Source organism: Corvus hawaiiensis, chromosome Z, assembly GCF_020740725.1.
Source record: "Corvus hawaiiensis isolate bCorHaw1 chromosome Z, bCorHaw1.pri.cur, whole genome shotgun sequence".
In the NCBI taxonomy this organism is placed as follows: domain Eukaryota; kingdom Metazoa; phylum Chordata; class Aves; order Passeriformes; family Corvidae; genus Corvus; species Corvus hawaiiensis.
Genome location: NC_063255.1, coordinates 74,807,018 through 74,817,477, shown reverse-complemented (window position 1 = coordinate 74,817,477; position 10,460 = coordinate 74,807,018).

The following is a 10,460-nucleotide window of genomic DNA, read 5'->3' as shown; positions in this document are numbered from 1 at the left end:
TACCCAATAAAGGAAAAAAACAAGTGATACTATTAATAATTTATATATAGCTACAGAAATGACACAGCTGACCTGAAGACATCTGACTGACAGTCAGTCATTTTATAATATAAAACCCATATTTTAACAGCAGGGTCTTCTAACAAATCTCTTCTTGAAGTGTGTGTGGAGATTCTTCCGTTGAGTATGGACACCCCTCAAGGTTAGTTCTCAAGGCTAAGTGAAAGAGATTTGCCCACAATCATCGGTATGGGTGAGTAGCATCAATCTCTATTTAATTATTGTTTTTGCTGGTTTTTCAGTATTGCTTCAAAATAGTGCATTATACTATACTCATAGTTATAGCTCCTATACTGTGTAGTAAATAATTCTGATTAATTTCTCTTGTCTAATCATTATCTTAATAAATCATATATATTTGTGTAAATATATCTGGTTTGCCATCCTCAGTCCTGCAGGACAAAGTTGCATAAAGGTTCAATTACACCTGTATAATCCTTTAAACATAAACCATTGACAAAGTCTGGGGCTAGGATTAGATCCAGCAGCACCTTGACTCTTCTCTGAGAAGGAGTTTACAAAGCAAGGAGGTTCTTTCTTCACCTCATGACTCAGTGGAAGGGATTCTCTAATAAACTTTGTCTGAATCTCCCTCTCTCCCCGTGACAGCTACCTTCTGGAACTCTTGCCTCATACCACCGAAGAAAGAAATTGCATTTTTATATGCAACAAGAGTCAGTAACAAGATGGAAATGTCTTTTAGAATTGGAAGACTGGAGACAGTATGGTACAAGTACTGGCAAGGCAGGTGGAGCTCCCAAACAAGAGCACAATACATACACAGCAACCCTTCACTTGGGAATGTGCCAGGAAAGTACCATTCTTTTCTGATGACATTTCATATGTGATACAAGAACTCTTCACAGCTGCATTCACTGACAAGTTTTAAGTAAAGGGCAAGGAGCTGCCAAGATTGGGTACTGGTAGTCTGTCTTGAAATGGAGTGTCCAGGGTGTAGGAACCCAGAGTGCAGAGGATATTTCTCTGCCTTTTTTGAGGGGTTTCACCCCCCTGAACAACACAGCTTTTGACCTCTGTCTGTGAAAAAAACTGCCTGCTCTTAGAGAAGAACTAGAAACTACACTAGTGTAAATTAGGTGATAGACTACTATGTAAGATTGTCACAGGGTGAAAAATTTAGCGGTTTTGGGTTTGTTAATGTAGTAAATAGATAAAAGCAAAAAACAAAAAAATGGAGGATTGTTGTTGTTCTCCAAACCTTCCTCTTCTTCTACAACTCCATATTCTGCAGTAAAAGTAGTTTTGGATGATTGGACAAAGAATTCCGCAGTTCCTGGCTGTGTTACTGAATAATTGGCAGAAAGGTAAAAATAATGTACGTTTTTAGTAACCATTGGTTGATTTACCTTTAAAAAGGCCATGTAATCTTGATAATTCGGCTTTCTCCTGCATTCTCTGCTTTGTGCTATGTCTGGATCATGCTAGCGACTCTTTTTCTCTGATAAGACTTAATAAACAACTATCAAGAAGCAGCAGAGGCTGAGAGTCCCCGTTTGTCTCTCGAACTCCTGTCAAGGACTTTAAAAACTCTCTCTCATCAGGAGAGGTTTGATTATGGCATGAACAGTGTCACAGAGGAAGATGTGCTTTTTCAGCCCAAGTTCTCTTCCACTTCATTTACATGGAGCTGGAGTGAAGAAAAGGATGCAGAAAAATAAGCAAGTAAAAAAAGCCAGCATTAGTAGCAAGGACAGGCAGGGAAACAACTTCACCGTCAAAAACTTGGACTAAATTTACAGTTAGACCACTGAGATTAAAGGGGAAGGAATGACTGTGAATAAAAGAATGTTTTAAGTATTTGGCTTTACAAGGAGATGTTTCAGAGAAGGGACGACTCCTTGGCCATACAGAGTAAACACCAAAAGCAGGCTGGATGTCTAAGACATCTGCCACAAAAAGATAAAACATAAAGAAAATACACTCTTTTTCTCCCATTCTTGCACAAAGGATGGGGAAACATGTACACACATTGGAAAGCACAGTACAGGCCAACACGGACTTAACATATAATCCTTCTGCTTCCTGCTTGCATGTGGTAAGGCCCTTCATAATCAACAAAGTTCACTTGTGCTGAGGAAAAGAGGAAGCCTGAGCACACCAGCAGTTTCTTAAGAATACGCAAACAGCAAACAAATGACTCAGTGAGTCATTAAGCAGATGATCCTAGGTTTTTTCCAAGTTGTACTACTCATCTGCTCGAGAAGGCAGGATCACAGTGATGCTCATGATGACAGCTTCTGCATTGCATTTTTTAACAGGACTGGACTCAGATTGTTTATAACTCAAAGTTCTGGTGCTAGACTGGACATGACCTGCAGGAACACGGTAAGTGACAAACATCCCATGTCTTAATCCCACTTCAGACCCTCTGCTAATCTCTGTCTGGAGACTCTGAACAATTAGATTTATCTGCCGATAGTTCCAATAGCCCAGAGCAACTGTAAAATTTCATTTCAGACTCTTATGTACTCTAGCTGCTTGCCTTCTTTTTTTTTTTTGGTAAAACCTGCAATTGCTTCTTTATAATGACTCTTCTTTTCCCCACAGCAGTCCCAGCCAACAAGGATACCACATGAAAACGAACAGACTAAAATAATAATGTGAAGTGTGTCAGAGACTGAAATATTATAATTTATGACTTAAACATTTTCTTGAAGGACTTTTAAAACTGTGTCACTGTTATCCCCAGTAACGGCGGAGTCACGACACAAATCCAGGTTGTAAGGTATGGCCTTTATACCATAGTTCGCGAAAGAGAAACTACATGATTGATCTATTGGCCCACCACCTCCCAAGGTGACAGGCTGAGCAGTAAGGCACCCATTTCCAAATATTATTCTCACAAGACTGAAAACAATTCTACAGTTTCCACAACAATTTACAGCTGCAATAATGATTTACATTCTTACAAACTGTTATCCATCCAGTTCTCATGAGAACAAGAACTTTCACAGAGAAGCTATGAGAAGCTGGATTTCTCTAACTGCTTTCTTATGAGAAAGGAAAGTTTCACAGGAAAATTCCTCTGCTAGCCCTTGCTAGTATCCACAAAACTGTATTACAAAGCTGCAGAGAAGAGTACTGCACCCTGAATGGGGCCCTGACTGAGGCCTTACACCACTCCCTGATGGAGATAAGATAAAGTAACCACTCAGGGCTGGGAACATTCATGGAGCACAGGCTTAACACCTCCAAGGTGGAGACCTCAGCCCCAGGGCTATCAGCTGCCAGGCTCGCACAGACCCTCCACCAAAGGGTGGGGGTAGGAGAGGCTTTGGGTATCTGGGAAAAGCCTCTGGTCAGAGGCGCAGTGACTGCCCGTCCTCCACTGTGCAGAGGAGCCCAGCTGAGGGGTCCTCACCGGGGTGGGGGGAAGCTTATCCACAGCAGAAGGGGGTGACATGGCCCATCACAGGGGCCCCCCTCAAAGGGGTGCCCAGACCCTGCACCAGAGCACCAGAGATGATACAACAGACCCTCAGTGTTGCAAGGGACAGTGTCACGCTGGCCCCTGCAGGGGAGACATGTGGGTGTTCCCACTTGGCCCACAGCGTATATTAATCCACGGGATTCTGTACTCTTCGGCGTGTGGTGTGGTGGTGTGTGGCGGCATGGCGTGTGGCAGCATGTAGTGGCGTGGCCACGGCAGTGACAGGGGACCCTCACCACCAGCAGACCAGATGGAGGGGAGCAACGAGACGTCATTGGGACCCTCGGATGGGTGATATGCTTCCACCTAATCCCTGTCACCTCTCCCTGTCCCCCCAGCCCCCCCACACACACTTCTTTTCACCCTTCCTTCCTTCCTTCCTTCCTTCCTTCCTTCCTTCCTTCCTTCCGAATTCCTTCCTTCCTTCCTTCCTTCCGAATTCCTTCCTTCCGAATTCCTTCCTTCCTTCCTTCCTTCCTTCCGAATTCCTTCCTTCCGAATTCCTTCCTTCCGAATTCCTTCCTTCCTTCCTTCCGAATTCTTTCCTTCCTTCCTTCCTTCCTTCCTTCCTTCCTTCCTTCCTTCCGAATTCCTTCCTTCCGAATTCCTTCCTTCCGAATTCCTTCCTTCCAAATTCCTTCCGAATTCCTTCCAAATTCCTTCCTTCCTCCCTCCCTCCCTTCCTCTCTTCCTCCCTCCCTGGAATCCTTCCTTCCTGGAATCCTTCCTTCCTCTTCCTTCTCTTTCTCTTCTCCTCTCCTTCTTTCTCTCTCTCTCATTCTTTTTTTGTTTCTTTCTCTTCTTTTCTCTCTTTCTCTCTTTCTTTCTCTGAATTTCTGTCTTCCTCTCTTTTCCACTTTCTCCTGATACCTGGGGGCATTAGGAGAGACAGGAACTCTTATCTGATATTCCATGCATTGTACACAGCACAGATGCAATCCCTGTCTGAAGTGAGTTTGTGTTCTGAACAGTTTTCAAAGAAAACTGTTTCATGTAAAATGTGAAATGCTGTCTGTGTCACTGGGAGAAAGATGTGCACAGAAGCATCAGTGTCAGGAGATACCTATTTCAGGAAGGGGGGAAAGGGTGTAGATGTATAGAGAAGAGGATTGGAACTTGTTCAATGTCACCGATAGCTAAAGTAGCAGATTTGACAGATTTCCAAAGCTTGAGCTGTGCAAGTTCTATTAATCCCTGAATCAGTTTATTAAAAATCAGTTTAGTGCCCAAGGCTTTATGCTGTTTGTTTAATAGGCAACAAGATTAATTGTTAGATTTGGGGGCTATGTCTCGGTTTTGAAAGACAGGTGTCTGCTAAGGAAGGCAGAGGCCCCCCTTGAAGTGGCAGATATAACCCCTTTTCCCTCCAAGTTATTATATTTTGAAATCAAGGGCCTTTAGGCAAAGATGTGGGAAATAGGAATAACAGTTCTTTACTCTCTCTATATATATATGTATATAACCAGTCAAACAAAACAACAACAACTATGGCAGTAACAGCAATCACAAACCCAGTCCCAGCCTTCTCGGCTGTCAGGCCCTTTCCCCTCGGGTGCAGTTCCGCTCGCAGCCGGCAGGGGCGCTGGCGGCTCCCGGTGAGCAGGGCAGGTGCGATGGTTCCCCCGCGGCTGCAGGGGGGGCTCCGGGGCGAGCTCGGGGAGCACGCGGCACCGGTGCCCCGGGATCCCGGGAAGGGATGGAACAAAGGCTTCACAAACCGCTGGGCAGTTGATCCCGGGCTCTCAGGAACAGCAGGCTGAAACGGCAGGCTGGAATGGCAGGCTAGAACGCAAATCCCGGGTGGCAGACGAGATGTATCCAGATGGGAAAAACCCACGGAGGCCCAGGCAGGCAGGGCGAGCAGAGCTACAGCGTAGCGAAAGCTCGAAGCAGAAGCGGAGCAGGGCAGCCACAGCTCGGTCTCCAGCAGGGCAGGGAAAGCAGCTTTGGGATCCCGGCGTTGTTTCCAGCAGGAAGAAAGAACGGCCAAAAAGAAAGAAGCAGCAGCTCCTTTCTCTGCAGCTTCTCTCTCCGGACGCTCAGAGCGAACTGACCCCACACCCAGGTGTAGACAAAGGAGTAGCCAGGCCCGCCCCACCCCCCTTTTTGTCTTTCTTAAGTACAGCTATTTGTCCCCTAGCAACATGCATATGGGAGAAAATTCCTTTAACAGGAAAACCTAAGACTAAACTAAAACCCCAACATTATCCACCCCGAATTTTTTCCCATACTAACATGTTACATGAAACAACTTTTTTTAACCATATAAATCTATGCATTACCCAAATTATATACAAATATACGTGCTGATACTGATACAAGTACAGAGCCATGGGTAGTTCACCCTAAAACAAGGTCCCCTTGAGGTAAGCATCGGGTCTCTCCATCCTTTTGCATCACCCACCAGGTGCAACCTGGTCCCTGAGCAAAAACAACCCCACGGATGGGTTTGTCTTTGCTCAAGGCAGACTTTACCCAAACAGTTTTTCCAAGCATACCTCTCATGTGCACCACTGGAACCTTATCCCCGTCTGTTGTTTGTAGGGGTTCGGATTGGGCAGGGCCTGCTCGGCTGGTGGAACCTCGAGTGTTAACTAACCAGGTGGCTCTTGCTAAATGCACCTCCCAGTTTTTGAAAGTCTCCCCCCACCCAGTGCCTTCAAGGTGGTTTTAAGCAGTCCATTACACTGCTCAACCTTCCCAGCTGCTGGTGCATGGTAAGGGATGTGGTACACTCACTCAATGCCATGTCCTCTAGCCCAGGTGTTTATAAGGCTGTTCTTGAAATGAGTCCCATTGTCAGACTCGATTCTCTCAGGGGTGCCATGCCTCCAAAGGACTTGCTTTTCCAGGCCCAGGATGGTGTTCTGGGCAGTAGCGTGAGGCACAGGGTAGGTCTCCAGCCACCCAGTGGTGGCTTCTGCCATTGTGAGCACATAGCGCTTGCCTTGGCGGGTTTGAGGCAGTGTGATGTAATCAATCTGCCAGGCCTCCCCATACTTGTATTTGGACCATCGCCCGCCATACCACAGAGGCTTCACCCGCTTGGCCTGCTTGATCGCAGCGCATGTCTCACAGTCATGGATAACCTGGGAGATACTGTCCATGGTTAGATCCACCCCTCGGTCTCGTGCCCACTTATAGGTGGCATCTCTGCCCTGATGACCTGAGGCATCATGGGCCCATCGAGCTAGGAACAGTTCTCCTTTATGTTGCCAATCCAAGTCTATCTGGGACACCTCTATTTTCGCAGCCTGATCTACCTGTTTGTTGTTACGATGTTCTTCATTAGCCCGGCTCTTGCGGATGTGAGCATCTACATGACGGACCTTCACGGATAGCTTCTCTACCCGAGTGGCAATGTCTTTCCACTCTTCAGCAGCCCAGATTGGTTCCCCTCTGCGCTGCCAGTTTGCCTTCTTCCACCTTTCCAGCCAACCCCACAGAGCATTGGCTACCATCCATGAATCAGTGTAGAGGTAGAGCTTTGGCCACTTCTCTCTTTCAGCTATGTCCAGAGCTAATTGGACAGCTTTGAGCTCAGCAAATTGGCTCGATCCACCTTCTCCTTCAGTAGCCTGTGCAACTTGTCGTGTGGGGCTCCATACAGCGGCTTTCCATTTCCGGCTAGCGCCTACAATTCGGCAGGAACCATCAGTGAAGAGGGCGTATTGTCTTTCACTCTCTGGTAGCTTGCTATATGGTGGGGCTTCCTCAGCACGTGTCACCTGCTCCTCTTCTTCTTCAGAAGATAACCCAAAAGTCTCACCTTCCGGCCAGTTTGTAATTATTTCCAAGATCCCAGGGCGACTTGGGTTTCCAATTCGGGCGCGCTGCGTGATGAGGGCAATCCATTTGCTCCAAGTAGCGTCGGTGGCGTGATGCGTGGAGGGAACCTTTCCTCTGAACATCCACCCCAGCACCGGTAGTCGGGGTGCCAGGAGGAGTTGTGCCTCTGTGCCGATTACTTCTGAGGCAGCCTGGACTCCTTCATAAGCTGCCAGGATTTCCTTCTCTGTGGAAGTGTAGTTGGCTTCAGATCCTCTGTAGCTTCGGCTCCAGAATCCCAGTGGTCGGCCCCGAGTCTCACCAGGCACCTTCTGCCAGAGGCTCCAGGACAGACCATTGTTCCCGGCTGCAGAGTAGAGTACGTTCTTCACCTCTGGTCCTGTCCTGACTGGGCCAAGGGCTACGGCGTGAGCAATTTCCTGTTTGATCTGGGCGAAGGCTTGCTGCTGTTCAGGGCCCCAGTGGAAATCATACTTCTTGCAGGTAACCAGGTAGAGAGGACTCACGATCTGGCTGTACTCGGGAATGTGCATCCTCCAGAAACCTATAGCACCTAGGAAAGCTTGTGTTTCCTTCTTGTTGGTCGGCGGAGACATTGCTGTGATCTTATTGATGACCTCAGTGGGAATCTGACGTCGTCCATCTTGCCACTTTACTCCCAGGAACTGGATCTCTCGGGCAGGTCCCTTGACCTTGCTCTTCTTGATGGCAAAACCAGCTTGCAGGAGAATTTGAATTATTCTCTCTCCTTTCTCAAACACTTCGGTTGCGGTGTTCCCCCACACAACGATGTCATCAATGTACTGCAGATGTTCTGGAGCCTCACTCTTTTCTAGTGCAGTCTGGATCAGTCCATGGCAGATGGTGGGACTGTGCTTCCACCCCTGGGGCAGTCGGTTCCAGGTGTACTGCACGCCCCTCCAGGTGAAGGCAAACTGAGGCCTGCACTCTGCTGCCAGAGGAATGGAGAAGAATGCATTGGCAATGTCAATAGTGGCGTACCACTTTGCTGCTTTGGACTCCAGCTCGTACTGGAGCTCCAACATGTCTGGCACGGCAGCGCTCAGCGGTGGAGTCACTTCATTCAGGGCACGATAGTCCACAGTCAATCTCCATTCCCCGTCAGACTTGCGCACAGGCCAGATGGGGCTGTTGAAGGGTGAGTGGGTCTTGCTGACCACCCCTTGGCTCTCCAGCTCGCGGATCATCTTGTGGATGGGGATCACAGCATCTCGACTTGTCCGATACTGCCGGCGGTGCACTGTCGAGGTGGCAATTGGCACTCGTTGCTCTTCCACTTTCAGGAGCCCAACTGCAGAAGGATTCTCAGATAGTCCAGGCAGGGTGTTCAATTGCCTAATGCCCTCTGCCTCCACAGCAGCAATCCCAAATGCCCACTTGAGTCCTTTTGGGTCTTTGTAGTAGCCATTCCGGAGGAAGTCTATGCCCAGAATACACGGGGCCTCTGGGCCAGTCACAATCGGATACTTTTGCCACTCCTTCCCAGTCAGGCTCACCTCAGCTTCCAAAAGGGTCAACTGCTGTGATCCCCCGGTCACCCCAGCGATGGATACAGGTTCTGCCCCCACATGTCCCGATGGCATTAAAGTACACTGTGCCCCAGTATCAACCAATGCATCATATTTTTGTGGCTCTGATGTGCCAGGCCATCGGATCCACACCGTCCAGAAAACTCGGTTCTCCCGTGCCTCTTCCTGGCTAGAGGCAGGGCCCCTCTAGCCCTGGTTATCATTCTTTCCCTGGGCGTACATGCTCGAGGTACCTTCAAGGGGATCCGACATATCATCCTCCCTTCTGTAATGCCTGGCAGCTCAGTCACGGGAGGCTGAGGCTACCTTCACCTTAGCGGAACCCCCTCGGTTAGTGCCTCCCTCCTTGAGTTCACGCACCCGCGCTGCCAGGGCAGAGGTGGGTTTCCCATCCCACCTTCTCATGTCTTCCCCATGCTCACACAGGAAAAACCACAGCTCAGCTCGTGGGGTGTACCCTCTCTCTCTAGCAGGGGGACGACGGGCTCTGACTTGGGGGCCTGTGACTCGCACTGGTGCCACACTGACCCTCCTCATCTCCTCCCTCATCTCCTCCCTCATCTCCTTCATCTCCTCTTTGAGGTCCTGGACCACAGCAGAGACATGAGCTTTCAGCGGGCCATTGATCATGCTGTCATAATGCCTGAGCTTGTTGGCAACAGAGCCCACTGTTTCTCGGGTATTGTCAGCATCAATCGTTGCAATGAAGGTGGTGTATTGCGATGGCCCTAGCCTTGCCAGGTTCCACATCATCTGTCCTGTGCACCTGACCTTATCGGGGTCATTATCATGCTGTCCATCCTTCCCAAAGAGTACCTCTAATATTGCCACCTCTCTTAGCTGTTGGATCCCTTGCTCAAGTGTCTTCCACTGCATTCTATGATGATACTCCTGCATTCTTTCTTTGTGAATGAACCTTTCTCTCACACTCATTAAGAGCCGCTCCCAGAGAGAGAGAGGCCCTGGCTCCCTCACAAATATCTGGTCCACACCTGGGTCCTGGGTCAACGATCCCAGATACCTTGCCTCACCACTATCCAGTTGCACACTTGTGCCCATAAGGTCCCAAACCCGAAGCAGCCAGGTGGTATAAGGCTCACGCCCCCTTCGCACAATGTCGTTTCGCATAGCACGGAGACTGTCGTGCGACAGGGACTCAGTAATGATCTCTGGCTCTGGCTCTCCTGCTGGTTGTGAGGGCCCTGGTTGCCCATCATCATTAACTGGTTGTACTGATTTGGTCTTACACTTCCTCCTTTGCACAGGGGTGACTGCTGCTGGCTGTGGTTGTCCTTGTGGTTCAGCTGAAGCCTGGACGGTTGTAACATCCGTGGGTTCCACTGCTGCACCATCGGACTCACCCTCTTTGGGGCAGGGAGAGGGTTTTTCACTAGCTGACGAGGTGTATTCCCTTAGCAATTGGCATATCTCCTTGCGCACCTGGCCCAACTCCTGGCACATCTCCTTGCGCACCTGGCCCATCTCCTGGCATATCTCCTGGCGCACCTGACCCATCTCTTGGCACATCTCCTGCATCCCTTTTGCCAGTACCCCCACCCAGTTTGGGTAGTCCATTTCTGAGGTGGACTGTTGGGCAGTATCAGTCTGTG